This window comes from Ailuropoda melanoleuca, chromosome 5 (genome assembly GCF_002007445.2).
Source record: "Ailuropoda melanoleuca isolate Jingjing chromosome 5, ASM200744v2, whole genome shotgun sequence".
NCBI classification, from domain to species: domain Eukaryota; kingdom Metazoa; phylum Chordata; class Mammalia; order Carnivora; family Ursidae; genus Ailuropoda; species Ailuropoda melanoleuca.
Window position 1 is genome coordinate 30,216,657 of NC_048222.1, and position 21,898 is coordinate 30,238,554.

The 21,898-nt window shown below is 49.1% G+C and overlaps 1 protein-coding gene across 2 annotated transcripts in view; it reads left to right on the forward strand.

Annotated features, from left to right (window-relative positions):
- The first annotated feature begins 667 nt into the window (after positions 1-667).
- PPARD (peroxisome proliferator activated receptor delta) overlaps positions 668-21,898 on the forward strand; it is an 82,220-nt gene continuing 60,989 nt past the window's right edge. Inside the window, exons 1-2 of one of the 2 annotated variants that reach the window (XM_011218526.3) lie at positions 668-800; positions 4,630-4,713. The gene's annotated coding sequence lies outside the window, so the exon portion shown is untranslated. The remainder of the gene's footprint in view (positions 801-4,629; positions 4,714-21,898) is intronic. The other variant, XM_002914300.4, reaches the window with a different exon arrangement.

The window sequence follows — 21,898 nt, forward strand, 5'->3', positions numbered from 1 at the left end:
ACAGACCCAATTGCTTTCATACCGCCTCCCAGCTGCTAGGTATCTTTTTATGGTATGTCTGAAGGGACAGGTTTGGGGTAACAGGTCCCTCCCAGGTCTAGAAAAACTGGGTTAGGAAGCAAGAGCAAACTTGCTACAAGAGTAAGGAGGATGTTCCCCATTTAGTTGAGCAAGAATATTACATAAGTACATAGGAAGATAGGTAAAAACTCCATAACCAGAAATTTCTAGTTGCAGAAGCCTGTCAAGGGAAGAAAGCCCTTTCATTAAATTAGGCAGCACCGACTCTTCCAGAGGAGTTTGGAGACCCAGGTTCTAACGCCAGCCTTGCTTCTCACTGCAAGTCACTCACTTTCTCTTGGACTGTTTCTTCAGTGGAAGAACGTGGAGGCTGTATTAGACGACCTCTAAATTCCCTTCCAGCTTTAAATTCCCTTTTGTGGTACTTGTAGGACTTGNCGCTCCCCCGCTCCTCCCTCAGCTGCCGCGCCCGCATCCCGCACCAGAGGGCGCTGCAGGCGGGCCCTGGGTAGCGTGCGGTGGGCGGAGTGCAGAATCAGGGGAGTCTCCAGAACGCGCGGTGATTGGTCCCGGCCGGGGCGGAAGGGGGCGCGGAGAGAAGGGGGCGGCCCCGAGCTGCGCGGTGACGTCAGGGTGGTGGGGGCGGGTCCGGCCCGCGCAGCGTGTGACGCCGCGGCCGCCGCGGAGCTGGGGATTAATGGGAAAAGTTTTGGCAGGCTTCGGAGGGTCCCGCGGAGCCTGCGGGACGGCAGCGGCGGCGCGGGAGGCGGCCAGGACAGGTCAGTCCGGGTCGGGGGAAGCGGTAGGCAAGCGGCAGAAGGAGGCGGCGGGCCCGGCCTGAGGCGGTCCACGGGGCCGGGGCGCGAGGCCCGGCGGGGAGTGGGATGGGGGGAGCGGCAGGGGTCAGCGGGCCGAGCCGCTGCGGCTTCCCGACACCCCGGCCCCGGCCGGTCCGCGATGGGTTGTGGCTCTCCTGGCGCCCCGCCGCCACTGAGCCCCCGGCCTTTTGGACACCCATCACTGAGCCCGAACCGCGGGCCTCCCCCACCCGACTCTGTGCCCCCTCTTGGGCCTAGTGGCTCCGTCTCCTCCCACTTCTGTGTCCGAGAGCCGGGTCTAAGGCTCGGGGTCCTCTCCCATTCCCTGCCGTTGCCTCCGAGCTCTTCCTTCATCCCTTCTCTGGTGTCCCCAGAACCATTGCCCTCTCTACCCAGGGTTTCCTTGGGGAATCTTCTCTGTTTCTTTCGTTATCTCTATCTCCTGCCTTCGTCCTCCCATCCTTGAGCTCTCTGTCTTTGCCCTCTTTTCCCAACACTGTCCCCTCCTTCCCCCGTTGCCTGACCCCTCTCAGGATTAAGGCTCCCGTCATCTTCGCGGTGTTACTAGGTTTTTTTTCAGCCCTTTGCCAGCAATCCCTGTCTACCTAAGTCCCTTCTATCCTGGCTACCCTCAGAGGCCCTATTTTTGCCTGTCTCTCTAATTTCCTTCTGATTAAGCCATGTCCCCTGAATTTCTGTCACCTGCCTCCCATTCCCTCCCAGTCCCTTGCCTCTCCTTCAGGGAGAAGCATTAGCTCCACACACCACTCTGCTTTCCCTTGACTTGCTATTGAGATATCAATGAGGTGGGGTGGGGTGGGGGGGTGTCCCGCCCCTGATTGAAGTAAGGGCTGAGGTAAGCAGCAGGCATGTCTGTGTGGGAGCATTTACTTGGGTGTTGCATCAGGGATGGTGTCCAATTTGTAGACCATTCTAATCTCAGCTTTTTAATACTTCCCCTTTATGGGTCTGTTGACTTCCAGGAACCCTTGGGGAGAGAGCAGCCACTGACTTGGGTGTGTGCCAGGGCTAGCTGGCGGCCTCATCCAACTCTTTTCCCCTTCCAGGAAACAGGGCTCTGTCTTTCCACTCTGGATGTACCAAGCACAGTTATACCATGATACTCCAGATTATCTCTGCCCTCGCTCCCACCCTCCACCCTGTGCCGCATCCTGAAGAGCTAAGAGGAGTCTCCAGAAGTTGTGCCCCAGAGAATGCCTTAACATTTTTTCTCTGTACTGGCTCCAAGACATTTTTTCCTACTTGAGTTTTGAAATAGATTGCTAGCCCGATAGCCCTGGGGCTGGCAGGCATCTGTCCTATTTGTTACTGGTCACCTGAACCAGCTTCTGATTTTCACTCGTGCATCTCTGATCCACTGGATGTTAGGGCCTCTGATATGAGTCACTGAACAGGTTCTCTCGAAGGTTCTTCTCCCTCCCATTTTCCTTGAGAGCTTAATTTCCTGTGGATCCAAGAGGGAGGCTGACCCTAAGTTCTTACCCTTTCCCTGTCGGTGGATATCTGCCTGGGGAGGTGGTGGGGCTGCGTTAGTGAGACGGTGTCAGGAATTTGAGTGGCTTCTAGTCACAGAAATATCTTCTCTGGGGCCAAGAGAGCCCACCGCCTTCCTGGTGTGTGGGGGGGTTTAACCTTCTTGTCGGGCAGAAATTTCTTTTCAGATGCCTTCAATTTGAGCTCCTTTATTTGGCATTGGTCCCCTGGAGGGATCTTTAGGAAATAACATTATCCTCTGTTTCTGCCCAGTCTGATCTTGGAGGATTCTGAAAGCATGACCCACTCTCACGTTTAGAAATGAAGGCCTGTTGTTTCACCTGGCTCCAGGTTTCTAGGTCTCCTCTTTTGAGGATTGTGCTCTCTGTCTTTGAGCCAGAATTGGATACAGAATTGGCAACCTTCAGGAGCTGTGGTGGAGAGCCAAGTGAACCAGCTTAGACCAGACTTTAAAGTTTTGGAATCCTCTTGTGCACTGACCCTTTTCTGTGAAAGGAATAAGACTGTGGATGTCTGAGCCAGTCCTCTCTCCACTGACCCCTGAGCCCCTTCCTAAGTAGTACTTGGGTGGGATTAGGGTAGAATGAACCAAAAGGGGTCCCTTGTTCTCATGAAGAGCATCCATCCAGGGTTTTAATGGGTCATTCTGATGAAGTTGAGGTCGTGTGTTTGGCAGTAAGTTACCCCATCTCTGACTCCCAAGGACTTCACCTGACTTTTTTGAGAGGTTTGCTACTCCTCTGTCTTTGCATACCCATTAGTGGTACTCCCCACTGAGGCAGTAGGGAAGAGGGGCTTAAGAAGAGGTGGAGCCCAGTCCTTAGGGAACAGCTTGGGCCCCACCAGCTCTGGCTGGATAGCTTCTTGAGGTTTGTCCACCCTGCGGACTTGGTGGATGGTCAGGGTTATCGATGGCCAGTTCCCATTCAGTGAGTTTTGCAGGGTTTGGGTCAGCCTTCTGTCTTTTTCAAAGGTGTGAGCAGACAGGCCCCTGACATTATTCTACAAGCAGGGTAGCCCATCAGCTCCTTAGTTTAATGAACTGTTCTTTTTGTTTGGCTTTCTTCTTGCCTCTCCACCACTGTTTACTCCTTTGGTGTATGCTTCTACCCTTCAAGAAGAATGGCCCTTACCCCATCTGTGGTTTCTCAGATCTCTTCCCTAAGGGCCTGATAGAGGCTAGCCAGGGTTGCTCACTGGCCTGGGAAGCATGTAGGCTTCTGCTTTGGACAGATGCAGCCGTTCTGGCTGTTGTGCAAGCTGTCCTGAGGGCCTGCAGATCCGGGCACGTCCTGGGACAATGCGGCTCCTTTTGATCAGAAGGAGTCAGATCTGTCGCTTCTAAAGGCCTCAGCTGTAGAGCCTGTCACTGCGCGGGGCGGGGGGGGGGGGGGGGCCCCCCCGGGGGGTCCNGTCCAGGGTGTTCCCTGCTGGCGGGGGAGCTAAATTGCAGGGCCTGCCTCCAGTGCTGGAGTAGGGCCTGGAAGTGCCAGGACTTGCCCCAGTGCCCTGCACTGTCCACGCTGGGATCACACTCTTTTTCCTCCCCACCCAGCGTCTCCACGGACTTTGTCTGTCCCGCCAGGCTCCGACTTGTGTCATGTCAGAAGTTCTGTGTGTGCTGCCCTCGTCTGTGCCCTGTTGTCCCAGATGGCACAGTGGCTGCTTCTTGCAGATGGTGTGATGTCCCTGGGCATTTTGCTGTGCCTTTGGGTCCAGGGGGAGGAGCCACTTGCAGCAGCTGCCTTTCGCCAAGTCAGAGGAGGGCTGGGCACTTGCTCGAGCCTGGCAGGGAGGGGATGGCCCCTTGCATCAGGTTTCAGCCATGTGGGTCTTCTTCTTGGCAGATGGTTCCTGGCCTTCATTGCTCTGAGGCTGGTGATTCGGGTGTGACTCTAGTCCTGTTGCCACAGGGCTTTGGTCAAGGACTCAAGCATGACTCAGGGCATCTCCATGTCTGAGCTGCCACCTGTGGGGGATGTTGGGCTCCAGGTCGTTCTTCACTTTGCCAGCTCCTTCTGCCTCACCCCGGTAAAATCAGCAAAGCTGGTGTCTGCTTACTCGGAAATGAGCAGACTACTTCCAGGATCGGGAAATTTCTGCTGACTCAGGCTCAGAAGAACAACATCTCAGGCTGTGCGTGTGAGGGACAAAGAAGGAGCCAGCTTACCTAGGAGCAGTTTTGGAGCCTTAGTGTTGAATTAGAACATGAATGCTGCTTTTCCGACCCCTGGTGCCTCTCAGCTAAAGGTGTTGGTTTCTTTCTGTCCTGCAGCGTTGCGTGGTGTTTTGGGCATGCACGTGATACTCACGCAGTGGCTTCTGTTCACCAATAGATGAGGACAGATGCACCAAAGAGGTAATCCCATTTTCCTCACACAGGACCTCTGACAACTGACTGAGGCATGCCGGGTTTAGGATCCTGGCCTAAAAGATGAAACAATTTCACTGGGGCTGAGTTCCCAGATCCCAGGTGCCTGTCATAACATTTGGTCTTATCACTTCCCCATAGTGGGCACTTACTAAGTAATTATTAATTGTCTATGGCTTATGTATTTTTGGGGGGAGCGTTGAGATTTCCTCACCTTTACACCCACTAAAACATAAATTCCACGAGGGCCGGGACTTATTTTGTTTCCTGTTGTGTCTAGGACTGCCTAGCACTGAGGAGATGCTAAATATTTGTTGAATGAATCAGTGTACAAACTTCTCTTCTCTGTCCATATGGGTGCCAGGCCACAACGATGGTGTCTGTCATTCTCTTTCATTTATGCAACAGACATTGCTGAGTGTCTACTATGTACCAGGCACAGTACTAGACACTTGGGAAATGCTGATAGCAAAAAGAAAAAAACAGATTTAGTCCCTGCCTAATGGGTCCGAAGTTCATTGGCACATATGCGATCTGAGCATAATACACAAGGGTTTTTTCTTCCATCTCTGCTGGCGTAGCAAGTCCTCACCAGAGTCTGAACAACGCTCTGGGCCTCTCATTACTGTTTCCCTGTTTGTTCTCAGGATGCCTGGCGGATTTTATAAACTCTCAGAAGGGGAGCTGCAGGGGATTCGATGTTCATTGTCTCAACTATCTGGGAGGCTGGGCTGTGGTGAGGTCCCTGCTGGGGGCCAGGGGAAACATGGGCTCCTGTCTAATTTGTTTTAATCTCTGAAGTTCAGTGGCTCCAGCAGCTGTTGATGGGCTTCACTTCCCTTTCTCTGCCTTCAACACCCTGTGGGTTTTCCTGTTGCCAAACAGGGTGCTGAGCCCGTATGTCTGTCAGTCTGTGGGGGTCAGCTTGTTTGTGGATCTTGCAGGAAGGCCTCAGGCAGGGGCCCCTCCTGTTGTCAAACCCATACCCAGTCCTTCCTCTGAAGGAGATGTGAATGAGGAAGAAGGGGGGTGTGGGAGGCTGCTGGGGTTCCCTGAGAGGGGATCGCGTAGAAGGGAAAGCTTCTGAGTTCATTGCTTTGTCATTTGTTCCAGCAGCAGCTGGCCACGGTGGTGGCAATTGCACATGTCCAGGCTCACTTGTCCAGTTTATCCCTGAGCTTTGAGCTCCCAGTCCCAGAGAGAAGTTTTCTTTCTTAGTTTCCACTGGCAAAGGTGAGGCTAGGGCTTTATCAGATTTTTCAGCACTAATCTCAGAAGACTATGGTTTGGTCGTTATCTTAATCTTTCCCATCTGAGGCACCAATAGATGGGTCAGGTCCTGTGACAGATGTTTCAGATAATGGTCCTTGGCTGCTCCCCCCCAACCCCCAAGTGTGTGGAGTCTAACTGGGGAGAGAAGGCATATGCACAAAAAGATTCTGAAAATATGAAGAGAGCTGGTGGGTACTGAGAACATGGGCAGGGATTACTCATTTTTTTTAAAGATTTTATTTATTTATTTGAGAGACAGCCAGCGAGAGAGGGAACAAAGGCAGGGAGAGTGAGAGAGGAAGCAGCAGGCTCCCAGTGGAGGAGCCTGATGCGGGGCTCAATCCCAGAACGCTGGGATCACGCCCTGAGCTGAAGGCAGACGCTTAACAACTGAGCCACCCAGGTGCCCCAGGGATGCTCATTAAAAGAGCAGATCATCTCTTTGGATCAGCTTTGTCCCTGAAGAAATTGGGTTTCAGATGAGGCCTTGAAAAAAGTTTATTTTGAAGTCAACTTTTTTTGGTAAAGTTTTATTTATTTATTTGTTAGAGCACAAGAAGGGGGAGCTGCAGGCAGAGGAAGAAGTAGGCTTCCTGCTCACCTGATGCGGGGCTTGATCCCAGGGCCCTGGGATCATGACCTGAGCTGAAGACAGGTACTTAACTGACTGAGCCACCCAGGTGCTCCTGAAGTCAACTTTAGAATGTCATAAACAGTGATTCTCAGACTTTTTGACCTCAAGCCCCCTTTACACTCTTAAAAATTATTAGGGACCTAAGAACTTTTGTTTACCATAGTAGAAACTAAAAACCAAGGAATTTTTTTAAATTACTAACTTATTAACTCATTTAATATAATAATAAACCCATTACATTTACCACAAATGACATTTTCAAGAAAAAAAATAGCTATTTCTCAAAACAAAGTTGAGAGAAGTGATGTTGTTTTACATTTTTGGCGATCTCTTAATGTCCGGTTTAATAGAAGACAGCTGGATTCTCATAACTGCTTCAGTGTTCAGTCTCTTGAGATATGTTGTTTTATTTGAAGGCTATGAAGAAAATCCGGCCCTCACACAGATAGGTTGTTGAGAAAGGGAGGGGTAATAGCTTTTAATAGCTTTTGCAGATAATTGTGGATATTCTTCTTTGATATGATACCAAAACTGAACAAGTGGTAGTTTCTTAAAGGTTAGTTGGAATGTGGAGTCTGAAACCTTACCAGCCGAGTTTTCATACTTTGTAACATTAAAATCCATTGGTCCATCTTGTACTTTAGATGAATCTTTTACTTTAAGTTGGTCACCAGAACATATTGGTTCACTGAGTCATATAAATCTTCTAAATGTTGACATATTTCATTTTACAATATCAATAAATCATATTCGTACCAGTGATAGCAACAGAAAAGCTTTCAAGTGTTGGGAAGCTGTCAGGCTCAGAGGGGTGGATACAAGTTTCCATAATTTATTTATTTTATTTTATTTTTTTTTTTTTTAAAGATTTTTATTTATTTATTCGACAGAGATAGAGACAGCCAGCGAGAGAGGGAACACAAGCAGGGGGAGTGGGAGAGGAAGAAGCAGGCTCATGGCAGAAGAGCCTGATGTGGGGCTCGATCCCAGAACACCGGGACCACGCCCTGAGCCGAAGGCAGACGCTTAACCGCTGTGCCACCCAGGCACCCCAAGTTTCCATAATTTAGATTTTCTCTTGAAAGCTTGATTTTTATCACTGGTAACATACTGTCAGGTTTTTTGTTTGTTTAGTTTTTTGTTTGTTTGCTTAAAGATTTTATTTATTGAGAGAGAGCACGTGGGGGGGCAGAGGGAGAGCTAGAGAGAGAATCTCAAGCAGACTCCCCACTGAGCACGGAGCCTGACATAGGGCTCGAACCCATAACCCTGAGATCATGACCTGAGCCAAAACTATAAGTAGGACCCATAACTGACTGAGCCACCCAGGTGCCCGCATACTATCAGATTTTTTAATTGAATATCCATTTTCAAGAAAAAGTCTGTCAGATATTAAAAATCTAAATAATTATAAGGTATTACTCTTTTCTTTCAAGTAAAAATGTTGTTTCATGAAAAAAATGACTACTTTAGCTTGCAACTCAATCTCACAATTTTTCTCGAGGCAACCGCGTGACTCTTATTTTGTTACAAAGAGTATTTAAAAGACATGTACTTAAGGGTCATGATTTAATAAAGTTGATTTTTATTGTCTCATATAGGACATTCTTTTTTTTTTTTTGAGATTTATTTATTTATCTTAGCACACAAGCAGGGGGGAGGGGCAGAACAAGATGGGGAGGACCTCATTCAGGCTCTGACTCCCCGCTGAGTGCGTGGGTCCCTGACCCCACCACCCCGAGACCATGACCCGAGCTGAAATCAAGAGCCATACGCTCAACTGACTGAGCTACCGAGGGGCCCGTTGTCTAGAACATTCTTAAGCGAGATTGGAACTTTACTGTCTTTCATGGTTCTTTGGGTTGACTGGGCTCATCAAAGGCAGTTCTCGGGGTATATTGCTTTAGTCAGAGGCTGGGGCAGGAGTCGTGTGGAGGCTCAGCTGGGCTGGACATCCACACTGGCTCACTCACGTGGCTGGCACTTGATGCTGGCTGTCGACTAGAGTACCTACCTGTGGCCTCTCCATGTGCCTTGGGCTTCTCACAGCGTGGTGGCTGGATTCCGAGCAGAAGCACCCTAAGAGTGAACATACTGAGAGATCCAGGCACAAAGGGCAAGGTTTCTTATGACTCAGCCTTGCAAGTGACACGGTGTCAATTCCTTTGTCTTTTCTTGGTCACAGGGCTTGTTCAGATTCAAAGGACTACACAAGGGTATGAATACCAAGGGACAGGGTTCACTGGGAGGGAGAGAAGGCTCCTTGGAGAGCAGTACTACTACTTTTGAGCATCCCTTATGTGAGGTAGCCTGGCTTGTATCTGAGTAACACTTCCAGGAGAAAAGTACACCTTCTCACAGTTTCCATTCCTGGAGACCACCTTTGTTAGGCAGTTCTTAGCAGGCTGAATACCAGGTGAAGGAATTTGCACTGCATGTTTTTTGGGCAGTGGGTAGCCACTGATGGTTTGGGAGCAAGGAATGATTGTGTTAATATTGCATAAAGGTGGATTGAGTAGAGGAAGAACAGAGGGAGAGAGGTTAGGTAGGAGACTGTTGCAGTAGTCTGAATGTAAGGAAATTCTTCCTCATTAAATCTGAGTTCTTCTGGTGGTTGTTAAAATTACTGATTTCAATCTTTGAACCACACAGATTAAGTACCCAGAGCAGGGCTGGAGGAATCCCTCCCCTTCCTCATTTAGGGATGCTGATATATGAGAGAGATCAAAAGCTCCACAAAAGGTAGAAGGCAGCTCAAGGTAGGCTTTATTGTCAAGACACAACAAGACGTTAATCATTCTTTTTTTATTTTAGAGAGACAGTGTATGTGAGCTGAGGGGGACAGAGGGAGAGGGAGAATCTCAAGGAGACTTGATGCTCGGCACAGAGCCTGACACGGGGCTCAATCCCACGACCCTGAGATCACGACCTGAGCCGAAACCAAGAGTCTGATGCTGAAGCATCTGAGCCACCCAGGAGCCCCTGATCATACGTTGTTAAAGGAAAAAGCAAGCGAAAGCTAAAGCTTCACGTGCGGCCACTGACGATGTTTCAAATATACTCCAGTTTTGTGCTCATAGACCACTAGGAAGTGAGGAGAAGAGTGAGAGGAAGAAAGAGGGGGACAAATTCACAAATAGTAGGGAGAGGGAGAAAGAAGGGGGTTAAGGGGAGCAAAGAGCAAAAGGAGTTTGAAGGAGGTCAAAGTCGGAGGACCTGCTCGAGGTTGGGGGACGACGCTGGGCGGACTGCAGAGCTGGGGGAGAGCCGGCTCCTTCTGTGCTTCTCTGGGGCCCTGGCCTCTGGCTTTCAGCACCCCCCACCATTACCCTGTCTCTGACTTTTCTGTCTATGGAGAGGCCATGGGAAGAGTTGGAACAGATTTGCTGTTGGACAGACCTGGGGGTGACTCTTCGCTCTCCGGACTTAATGATTGAAATGAACCTCATTCAGTGCTGGTTTGTCCCCTTTCTTCTGAGGTGGGGCGCTCAGAAAGAAATGCCTGTCTGAAACAGTTTGTTCCCTGATTTACAGGCTGTGGCCCCGGGAGCCCAGCCTCAGTGTGCGGGAGTCTGCAGGTTCTGTTCAACAGCTGCTGTTCAGGGTAGTGCATCGTGACACCCCTTCTTCCCCCCGCCGAGTCCAATCTTCAGAGCCTAACTTCCACCCTCGTCATCATCTCAGCAGTTCTCTGGAGACCATTGGCGAATTCTCCACGGCTCATAGTGACACGCCTGTGAAAGAGTTCTCCCATGGGAAGGGTACTGCAGGGAGAGGCTCCCGGTGTTGTGGGAAAACCACTTCATGCTAAAGTTCATTTCTCTACTTTTAGACTAATATGTGCCTAAAAACAGATTTCCTTGCCTTCGTTTATAATGTTCTGTAACTCCTTGATCCTTGCCTTACTACTGCTTCTGGCACTTCCCTCATCCAAAAGTTGTAACCTCAGAGGCTCACAGTTACTTGGCTACCACTGCAATGGAAGTACAGGCCAGCTTTGCTCTCCCAATGGCAGCTGTAGCCAAGCAGGCCACCCTACACATGCCGCAGTCTTCATGCCCCTCTCTCCTCACGAACAGGCTGTCCTTCAGTTTGCCGGAACCCAGAGCTTTACCTGTCATCCCCTCTTCCAAACAAGCAAACGAGGTATGCTTTCCTCATTTTCCCTTAATTGATTCCAGCATTGCCTTGTTCATGACTCTCACCCTACTGTCTTCACCGCCAGTTCGAGTTCCTCAGGCACCGGGTTTCTATAGCACTGTCCCCGGCGCTGTAGACGTTTGGGGCTGGGAGATTCTGTATTGAGTGGGCTGTCTGTGTATTGTTGGGATGTTTAGTATCATCCCTGGCTTGTACCCACTAGATGTTAGTGGCCCCTCGCCACTTCTGCCCCCCTTCCCCGTACCAGTTGTGAAAACCGAGAATCTCTTCAGACATTGCCACATATCCTCTAGGGGTTAAACTCACCCTTGGTTGACAGCCACTGTTCTATTGCTTTGCCCACTAAATATTTCTGGCCAGCTGGGTCCACTGGTGAACATCACATCAGTAGAACCAGTACAGTAAGCATGCAGCTCTTACACTGGAAATGATTCCTCCTCAGTCATCTTACTGGGCCCTCGAGGGCTTTGGGGAGGAGTGAAAAATTCATAATGAGCTAGCATGTTCCAACTAAGTAAGAAGCCATAGGAGATCTACGCAACAGAGGGACAGTGTCCAAGGTGTAAAGCAATGTCCTGGAGTGGTTGGGTTTGTCATGTCTTGCTTTTCCAAGTATTTCAGTGTCTGGGCCAAAACCACCTTCCTACAGCTCGCAGAGGTGCCGTGTAGAATAGAGTTGGTAATTTGTCACAGCGTCAGACATTATCAGCTGATCTGGTGCTCTGATCACAGCAGTCTTTCTCCCCTCTCCGGAGCCACATCGGTTCTCAGAACCCTCTAGCGAAGGCAGTTCTCCTGAGAGAAGACTTACCTGCCATCCCCGATTGTGAGTTAGTCTGTTTGGTCCAGACCATTTCTTTTCAGTTTCCCCTCCTGCAAAAGCCTTCAGGACAGTCCAGAGATCCTGGTAGGTTCCCCTTGGCCCTCAGCACTTGCATCTCAGGATGGTCTCCTTCGTGGGCCGTTGGAGGCTCCAGGTTGGAGACTACCCTTCTCCCTAAGGAAGCCCTCCAGAGGCCAAAATGCTCAGCTCCATGAAATTAATTCCCCACCCCTGAGATAATAGCAAGCTATGATAGCAAAAGAAAGACCCTGGCCCAGGGCACTGCCAAGATTCCTGCTCTGATCCTTCCTTCACGTGGACCAGAGGTCTGAACTCTGTTTCTTCCACACTCTTGGAATCTATCTGCCATGTTGGTAGACTGGGTAATGGCCCCCGGAGATATCCAGGCTATAACCCTGGGACCTGTGGATGCTACCTTATATAGCAAAATGGACTTTGCAGATGCGATTAATTTAAGGATTTCGAGATGGGGAGATTATCCTGGATTATCTGAGTGGGTATGAGTGCAGTCATGGGTGTCCTGTAAAAAGGGAGGCAGAGGGAGATTTGATACAGAAGAAGGCAGTGTGACTGCTGCAGCGGGATGCGACCCTGCTGGCTCTGACAATGGAGGCCAGGGAGCGTGAGGAACGCAGCTCTAGAACCCGGAGAAGGCAAGGAAGCAAATGTCCCCCAAGAGCCTCTGGAGGAAGTATGGCCTTGCCCATACCTTGATTATGAGTGGAACCAATTTTGGACTTTGACCTCCAGAACTGTAAGAGAATAAGTGTGTTTTATTTTAAGCCACTAAGTTTGTAGTCATTTGTAATAGTGGCAATAGGAAACCACTCCAGGGCACATTTGCCTCCAGTCCCAGGGGGTGACTTGGCTGGCCCTCATTTCAAGGCAGTCTTAGAGCCCCCCTTTTATGGCAGTTCAAGATTCTAGGTCCTGCTTTTTCCCAGACTAATATTTGAAGCAATATGCTCTTTGGGGGAACCTTTTTAGGGAGTTCTTGGGAGTAAAAGAGAAGGCCTCAGGTAGTGTCTGATCCTTGCTTTTAGAAGTCACCCCACACCTTCAATCAGGTGAGTAAGAAAGGGTTTCTTTCAGGGGTGCCTGGGTGGCTCAGTCGTTAAGCGTCTGCCTTCAGCTCAGGGCGTGATCCCAGAGTCCTGGGAACGAGCCCCACATCGGGCTCCTCTGCTGGGAGCCTGCTTCTTCCTCTCCCTCTCCCCCTGCTTGTGTTCCCTCTCTCACTGGCTGTCTCTCTCTCTGTCATATAAGTAAATAAAAATCTAAAAAAAAAAAAAAGGGTTTCTTTCAGACTGTTGAGGATAAATCTGACTCCACTTCCATCTTCTGCTCATTAATATGCAGTTATCGGGTACCTCCTATGTGCTAGGCATTGGGGCTGAAGGCGTGAACAAAGCAGGTAAAAAAAGTCTCATGCTGTCATGGTGGTTATGGTGGGGAACGCGGAGAGAGCCAGAATTATGTAACTAGCATGTCAGATGTTGGTAAATGGCATATCAAAAAGTAGAGTAGGAGGGGTCCCTCGGTGGCTCAGCCAGTTAAGTGTCCGACTCTTGGTTTTGGCTCAAGTCATGTTCTCAGGGTCGTAAGTTTAAGCCCAGCGTGCAGACTACTTAAAAAATAAAACAAGGGGCGCCTGGGTGGCTCAGTCGGTTAAGTGTCTGACTCTTGGTCTCAGCTCAGGTCATGATCTCAGGGTCATGAGCTCGAGCCCGGTGTCGGGCTCTGTGCAGAGTCAGCTTGAGATTCTCTCCCTCCCCCCTGCTCGCATGTGTGCACATTATCTCTCTCTCAGGTAAATAAAATCTTTTTTAAAAAGGCAGGAAAGAGTAGTGGCACTTTTAAATAGAGGGCTTGAGGAAGGCCTCACTGAGAAGGAACTATTTGAGCTCAAAGAGAACGAGCCATGTGTAGGAAGAATTTTACAAGCAGAGAAAAGCAAGTACAAAGGCTCTGAGGCAGGAACATGGCTGGTGTGTTTGAGGAATAGTCAGGAGGCCACCGTGGCTGGAGTGGAGTGAGGGGAGAAGAGCATAGAAGGAGATGAGGTCAGACACTTGACTGTGGCCAGGGACCGTGGACCCTGAAGAACTGTACAGTCTCTCACTTCACCTGGCCCTTAGCCTCTTCCCTCCTTTCCTCCTCTTCACACCCCCTCTCAGTCTTTATGCCTGTGTTCCTCAATTCCTTTCCATAGAGTATTTGTCACGTCTTACCCAGGCCACATCAGCAAGTAAATATCGTCAACTTAAAATATTAGAAGGGGGGAAGAAAGCAACCTCTTCTTTCTGAATAATAAAAGCAGCTCCACTGTCCGTGGTGGTGTGGAGCCATGTTCTTAAATGCAGGTTGGCCTCTCTGCTCTCCCCAGGCAGTTCTGGGGTGTTTCCTGGGGGTCCTTGCTCCAGTCACCCTCCTCCTCAGCCCCATGAGGACCTCCAGGCCCCCATGCCTGCTACTTCCTCCCACTCCACTCTTCCTGGGCTACTTAGTGTGGGTCCCACAGTTGCCCACCTGAAATTCTTAACAGCTCACTCACCTCCGTGCCCTTCCCCCCAGGAGCGGCCCCATAGCCTGCCTTCTCCCCAGCTGCTCAACCAGGAGTCTGAGGGCTGCCAGAAAAAGAGAACAAGGTGCACAGGGTAGTGACACTGCGCATGTATGGTTATCGTTTAGATTCCCAGCACCCACGGGCCCGCCCCCGCCCTGTCTCAGAGCCCTTGACTCTCCCATTCCTGCGAGGGGCCACCCCCATCCTCAGGACTCTGCCTCCTCCAGGTCCTCACCGTGTCGCCTGGGTTTCTAAGTATCCGACCCCAAAAGGTCAAGTGAGCCCAGCTTGAAAAGTCACACTCTCCCTGGATAGTGACCCCATGACAGTCCTGGTACTGTGGCAACTTTCCCAAATGACAGTCTGTCAGTAGTTCATGGTAAGCTTCATTGTCATCTAGTTACATCGGTTACAGATTGTCTCCATAGATGAAATCCTCCATGCCTGTGTCCCTGATTTTGTAGTCCTAGGTGACTCTTCCCAGAACCTGCTTTAACTAAGGGCATCAAATCGATCGTTACTAAAAAATTAAAAATCCTTGGTAATAAACAAATTGCCCAAAAATAATTTCTGTCTCCCAAGTGAAAATCACTAGGTGAACAAATTCTCAGACTGCAGAATGCATCCAATCAAAATTGTATTATTCCAGTCTTGTTTGTATTCTATTACAGTGTATGATTTCTGTGATGTTTCTTTTTTTGGCATCTTAATGTCCCTGTGTATTTACAGCATCTACTTACAATTTGCCTTTCATATCCTTACAGTGTGTCACCTTGCAGAAAAATATTTTATCCATTCTTTAGCGTATTCCCTGACCCAGTAGACATATCTGCACCCAGGCCAAGGCCTGTCTCTGTCCCCTGCAAGCCTAGTGTAGCCTCGTCTTCTCACATACCACCAGGACCATTTGTTCTGTTTGTTTTGTTTTTTAAAAAATCTTATTTATTTATCTGAGAGAGAGAGAGAGAGGGAGAGGGAGCACGAACTGGGGGAGGGGCAGAGGGAGAAGCAGACTCCCGCCAAGCAGGGAGCCAGACGTAGGACTTGATCCCAGGACCCTGAGATCATGACCTGAGCCAAAGGCAGACACTTAACTGACTGAGCCTCCCAGGTGCCCCAGGACCATCTGTTTTTGGTTCACTTCTGTACCCCCACTCTGGGCACATTGTAGACAACCAGGAACACCAGTCATGAGCTGGTTCCAGCACTCCCAGAGCTTCTGTCCTTACGCTGCTTTTCTTTGTGGACTGCAGCCTGAACCTTGCCCTCCTTTCTACCTTCTTTTTCCATTGTGAGAAAGAGCTGGTCCATCCCGCTGATGTTCTCGATGAGTCAGAGACCTTGTTGAGTTGCAAGGGAGCAGCTACAATGCGCAGTCACGTTCTCAGTCCTGATGTGTGTTCATTAGCCACGATCAGAGATCGTCTCCCCAGAAACTGGCTCCTTGGTGGGCAAGTGCCTTGTGCAGAGGTGAGCACCGAGCACTTGTCAGACGAAAGAGTGCCTGGATGGCCAGCCTAAGTGGCTTGCTTCCCAGAGTAGCCCTAGCACTAACCTACACCAGAGCCCTGTCTGGGAAGTCATTTCATGGGGCAGCATCAGCCATCTGGAGAAGGAAACTTAAGGCCCCCTTTCCTAGTTGTTGCTCTTTCCTTTTGTTGAAGCTTAGTGGAGACAGCTGAGGAACTGAGGTTTTTGGTTTCGGTGGAGTCTTTTCCACATGCCTCTTTCTCTCCGCTTCCTCCACTGGGGGCCGAGTTAGGCTCCTTTCTCATACCTCTGGCTCAGCACCTACCGTAGCACATTATGGTAGAGTTATTGCGCGCATTCTAGGCTTGGACTGTGATTTCTTTTGAGAGCTGGGCTCACCTGTGTCTAATCCCCTTCCTATTCCCAACAGACGTCAGTAGCTGTCGAGGAGCCAAGTAAGCTGTGGCTCTCATGTGTTGAATGCACTGTCCTAATTATTTCCCATGCATTACCTTGTTTAATGCACACAACCCTGAGAGGTAGGAATCATCATACCCCTTTTACAGATGAGAGTGCTGAGGCTCAGACTGGTTAGGAAAGTTACCTAAAGCTGCACAGCTAGTAAGTGGCAGAGCTGAGATTTGAACCCAGGTGTGTAAAACTGTCTTTGATTATCACACAGCAGGACCTCCCTAAGGAGAATGTCTTGTTGAAGCTAATTCTTCCAGTTTGGAAAGTACCTGCTTGACTGGCCAGACTGGTGTTGGCTTCCAAGAACACTCCCTGCTTTCGAGCACAGCAGAGTGTCTTGTTGGTCACTGAGCAGAACCAAATGTTGGCAGGGTCTGGAGGCCCCTGCAGCGTCTTGTTCCAGGTCAGTGGGAAGAGGAGGCTCTGAGAATGGCTGCACTTAAGTGTCTCCCTGGATCTGCTTCAAGGCAGTGAGCAGCCCCCCTCGAACCAGAAGAAATAACCAGCCAACTGGTGGGCCAGGCATGTAGAGTGGAAGGGACTTGTAGGAGGAAGAAAACCAGTCTCTGATCCAAGTGATTAATCAGCCCGTTTTCAGTCTGGTGAAGGGAGAGAAGAGAGAGAAGGGGGCCCAGCTGTGCACGTATGGAGAGAAGAAAGGAAGGGAAGTTGCCTTTGTTTGGCTTCTCCCTTGGGCCAGACGTCATGCTGTGGATGAGCTCACTGTCCCTCACACCAGCCTGTGAGAGGCGGGTGTTATACCCATTTAACAGATGAGGTGTGGGATCACAGAGGTTAAACAGCTCTGTCACACACCTGACAGATGATGGCCTGAGGTTTAAGCCCTTTGGACCCCTGTGCTTCTCAGTTCAGTGACTGCTTTTCCTGCTTATGTCACGTTAATGTGGGCTCTGCAGCCACTAGGAATGTGTGCACGTGTGTATCTGCAGGCCATGAGTAGAGGCTGAAGGGAAATCAAGACTCTGGGTACCTGTCCTGCTCAGCAATGTGGGCCCTACCTAGACCAGCAGGGCACAGGGCTCAAACCAGCAGTGGCCTTATATTTTTTCCCTTCTTGTACCTTGCCATCCCTGGTTTATTTTTAGAGAGCTATTTTTATCTCTGCTCCCACTTCCTGGCTGGAGGCTGGGGTTGGGGTGCAGGGAAGGCATAGGTGGCGTCTTGACGGTGCCCTCGGCTGGGCTGTGGGGACTGTGCTCACCTGCTTGCTTTGATGGCCTCTCCTCAGGTCCACTGTAGGCCCAGGGGATCCTGGACAGAGGGACAGTCGCACTCCTTGTTTCTTTGGCTTCTCAGAAGGGAATGAGCTCTCCCCTGGAGCAGAACAGGAAGTAGCATGTGGCACTCTTTATATTTTTAGCTCACTGGCTTTTAACGAGGCTAAGAACTTTGAGGGAATATGGGGTACTGGTTAAGAGCCAGAATGCGTGGGACTAAGTTCTGGCTCTGTTGGTAGCTTTGGGCAAGTCACTTTAGGCCTTGATGGCTTCCTCATCTGTAACATGGGGGAGATAACCATAGACCCTACCCCTTGGGGATGACTTGAGGAGTAAAAGAGCTCATCCATGTAAAGGCACAGCTGTGGCACTCATTAGGTGTTGATTGTTTTATTGTTAGCTTATCTCTGGACCCTTGGCAGCTCCTTCCAGGGGATGGATGCCAGTAAATGTTGGTGGGACTGAACAGGACTTCAAGACTCTTGGTTGTCCTGTTTCCATCTGGGTGTTGGCTGTAGTGGGTGTTGACTGTAATCAGTGATTGCCTGCAGGACCCCACAGAGTAATTCCCGTGGCAGCTGCCCGCAGTTCACCCCCTCTAGCCCCTATCTGGGCCTGGGGAAGAGAAGTCTTCCAACCTGAGGATGTCAGTAGCCCCCGTCCCTGTGTTTGCTTTTGCACTTTCTGAGGCTCTGGCTTTGGGTTGTGAGCTCTGGAGGGGTTAGGGCCCGTGTCCCATGAGTGCAGACACTACCAGGCGATTTTGGGTGCTTGGGCCCAAGGTTTTGAAGGACGGGCTTGTCACTGGCAAGCTGCTTTAGCTGGTAACAGTGAAAGACATCTTTGGAAATTTGTACTTGGCGGGCTTAGAAGCTCATCAGATACCACCAATGGCCGGTGTTATGGATATTTGGGAAGCAGTGTTTCTTAGGATGTGGAGCTGGCATTCGGGCACAAGCGTTTCCATGGATGGTTTTTAATTTATTTTAAAATGTTTTAATTATATAAATAGTGCTTATTCATAATAGAGAATTAGAAATTACTTAAATCGGAGTGCCTGGGTGGCTCATTCGGTTAAGTATCTGCCTTCGGCTCAGGTCTTAATCTCAAGTTCCTGAGATCCAGCCCCATGTCAGACTCCCTGCTCACTGGGGAGTCTGCTTGTCCCTCTCCCTCTGCCCCCTCCCTACCTTGCATGCATGCGCGCTGTCTCTATGTATATATCTCAAATAAAATCTTAAAAAAAGAAAAAAATACTTAAATCGTGGGGATAGAATGGATAGCATGCAGTATAGTCAGTAGTGCTGTATTACAAATTTGAAAGTTGGTAAGAAAGTAAATCTTAAAAGTTCTCATCACCAGAGGGGGAAAAATATTAACTTTGTATGAGTTACAAGATCTGTGGAGATCTTTTTGCATTGGATATAAATGTTGAATCATTATGTTGTACACCTGAAACTAATGTATGTCAATTATACTTCCATAAAAAAAGGAAATACAGCTGAGCATGGAGAAGGAACTAGAAGTCATACACAATCACAGAATCCTGTGACTGCTGTAGATTTTAGTCTGTGTTCTTTCAAATTTTACTATATGTGTACTTACTTGGTTTTCTTTGAAAACTGGAATATTATTTAACATTCAGTTCTGTGACTTGTCTTTCCCATTTTTCAGGTGGTTTCTTCTGTCTGCTCTCTAACCTTCCCTGCTCTTTGTGAGTGAGCAAAGAAAGGCATCTTGCCCAAAGGGAAGCATTTGGGAAGGACTGTATGATTGTTCATTGCTGTGATGGTTTAAAGGGCGGAGGGCAAAAAGTGCCTATTTCTCCCCGTCCGTGTATCTCCCTAGCCCCTCCCGGTCTGCTCTCCCTCCCCACGCCTCACTTCTCTGCCTTTTTTTTTTTCTCCTTCCGTACAAAACCCAGAAAGGATACCGCCTCCAGTCTGAAGGTTTCTTTTCATGGCTTTTAGGGAGAACCCTCTCATGATTTCAGAAAAAAAGGTACACAGGAGATGGGAAGGATCTTGCCTGGGCCGGGTGGGGGGGTGCTTGGGAAGAATTATAGAGAGGAGGGCCTGGGTCCCTGGCTCTGTCCTGAAACAAGGAGAAGGAATTGGACGATAGGTTGGGGGGTCAGGGCAGCTGCAGATGGCAGTGGGGACTCCACGCTGAGAGGGCAAGCGGGATGACCAGGCAGAAGCCTAGAGAATAAGGAGCCCAGATATGGGTCAGAAACAGGGAGAAGGAAATACGTCTTAGTGCGACGTGCTCCTCCACTGAGGCCCTGGTCTTTCTATGAACTTGCACCTGGTCTGCTTTCCCCGCCTGGCAGTCCCAGGCCAGGTGGTTTGACAGGTGTGATGGACCCGGCCCTGCGGACACCTGTGTGTTAGCAGCTGCTCCATGGCACCTCATTGGGCAGTAGGCAGGGATCTGAGCATAGTGGCGGGCACAGGGAAGATGTTCCCAGCATCCTCAACAGCTCAGATTCCCTTCTAGAAAAACAGCCCAGAGTCAGGGAGAAAACTGAAAATGGGGTATTCTGGGAGGAATAAGCTCTGCCTCCCCTTTATTTCTTACAGAGTAAAACGGGGTCCCTGGCAGTAGGTGAGGAAAAGGCCTATCTGAGCCCTGAGGGTGAGTGAGAGTTGACATCTCAGGTTTTTTCTGGACCACTCTGGTCTGTACACGGGCTGGTGTTGCATGACAGGGCCAGGAATTCATGATTATGAACAGGATGATTTCCATAAGCTGTGTGTTGCTGTGGACCTGCCTGGGTCATACTTGTTTTCCTGTGGATCCCAGTCCTGGTGTGACCTGGCAGATACTGTCTGGGCCACAGAGCAGGCTAGCTTCCTGTGGGTCCCCTCAAGCCTGCACTGCCCCTCTCCCTCCCTCCACTCCTGAGCTATAATTAAGTTCCTACGTGAAACCGAATCCCTCAGCTGACACACGCTTGTAACTGCAGTCCCGGTCATTGGGCAGCTCGTCTGGGGTGACTCTTGGGGCTGGTGTCTCAGCCTCCAGACGGTCCTGGGTAGGTCTGTGTAGGAGGTGGAGACCCGCCAGAAAAGGGGTGGGTTTAGTGAGGCAGGGGCAAGCCTTGCCCAAGAGTCGGAAAGTGGGAAGTCATGGGGGCGATGAAGGGCTGGTGAGCAGCCAGAGAGTGCCGGGGCACACAGAGGGTGGAGGAGACAGACAGACTAGGCTCAGTAGGTCATGAGTGGAATCCAGTAGTTTTGCTTTTGTGACTGGCTTACCTCACTCAACATAATGCCTTCAGGGTTCATCCATGTTGTTGGTTATGTTAATTTCCTTACCTTTTAAGGCTGAATAATATTCCATTTTACGTATATACAGGCGTACCTTGTTTAACTGCACTTTACTTTATTGTGCTTTGGAGACACTGCATTTATTTATTTATCTACCTATCTATCGATCTATTTATTTCAAAGTGAAGGTTTGTGGCAACCCCGCGTAAAGCAAGTCTCTCGGCACCGTTTTTCCAACAGCATTTGCTCATTTCACATCTTTGTGCCACATTTTGGTAATAATTGCAATTTTTTAATTTATTAAATTTGTTGTGGTGATCTGTGATCTGTGATTAGGACTCACTGAAAGCTCAGGTGATAGTTAGCCTTTTTTTAGCAATAAAGTATTTTGTAATTAAGGCATGTCCATTTTTTAAGACATAATGCTGTTGCGCACTTTCTAGACCACAGCATAGGGTGAGCATAATTTATGTGCCCTGGGAAACCAAAACACGCTGGACTCACTTTAATGCGGTGTGTGCTTCATTGCAGTGTCTGGACCTGAGCCTCAAGTGTCTGAGGTACTCCCGTAGCACATTTTGATTATTCATTCATCTGTTGAAGACCCGTTCATCTGTAGCTTTCACCTTTTAGCGATGTGAATGTGCTGCTTTAAATATGGGTGTAAAAATATCTGTTCATGTCCCTGCTTTCAGTGTTTTGGGGTACATACACCCAGAAGTAGAATTGCTGGATCATGTGCTAATTTTAATTTTAATTTTTTAAGGAACCACCATACTGTTTTCCATAATGGCTGCAGTATTCCCAACAGCAGTGTACAGGAGTCCCCAAGCCCTCACTCTTGATCGGTAGTTTGATTGAGTGTAGAATCCTTCGAATTTTGAGGTCACTGCTCCATGTTTCCGTATGAATAGTAAAGTTCATTGGATTCTGGGTACTTTGTAAATAAATAATCTGGGTATTTGTCTTCTTTCCTTAATTCCTGCAGGGCCCTAATGGCTGAAGAGTCCTTTGGAAATTTTCTCCTATTTGTTTCCTTCAGTATCTCTATCCTCTATTTCTAAGACTCTTAATAGGCTTTGGACTTCTGGACTTCTTGGTTCACTGCTAGTGTGTAGAAATATGATTGATTTTTTAAAAATGATTATTGACATGCAATATTTTATTAGTTTCAGGTATACAACAAAGTGATTCAATATGTACATTATAAAATAGTCCCCACAGTTAAGTCTAGTTACCATCTGT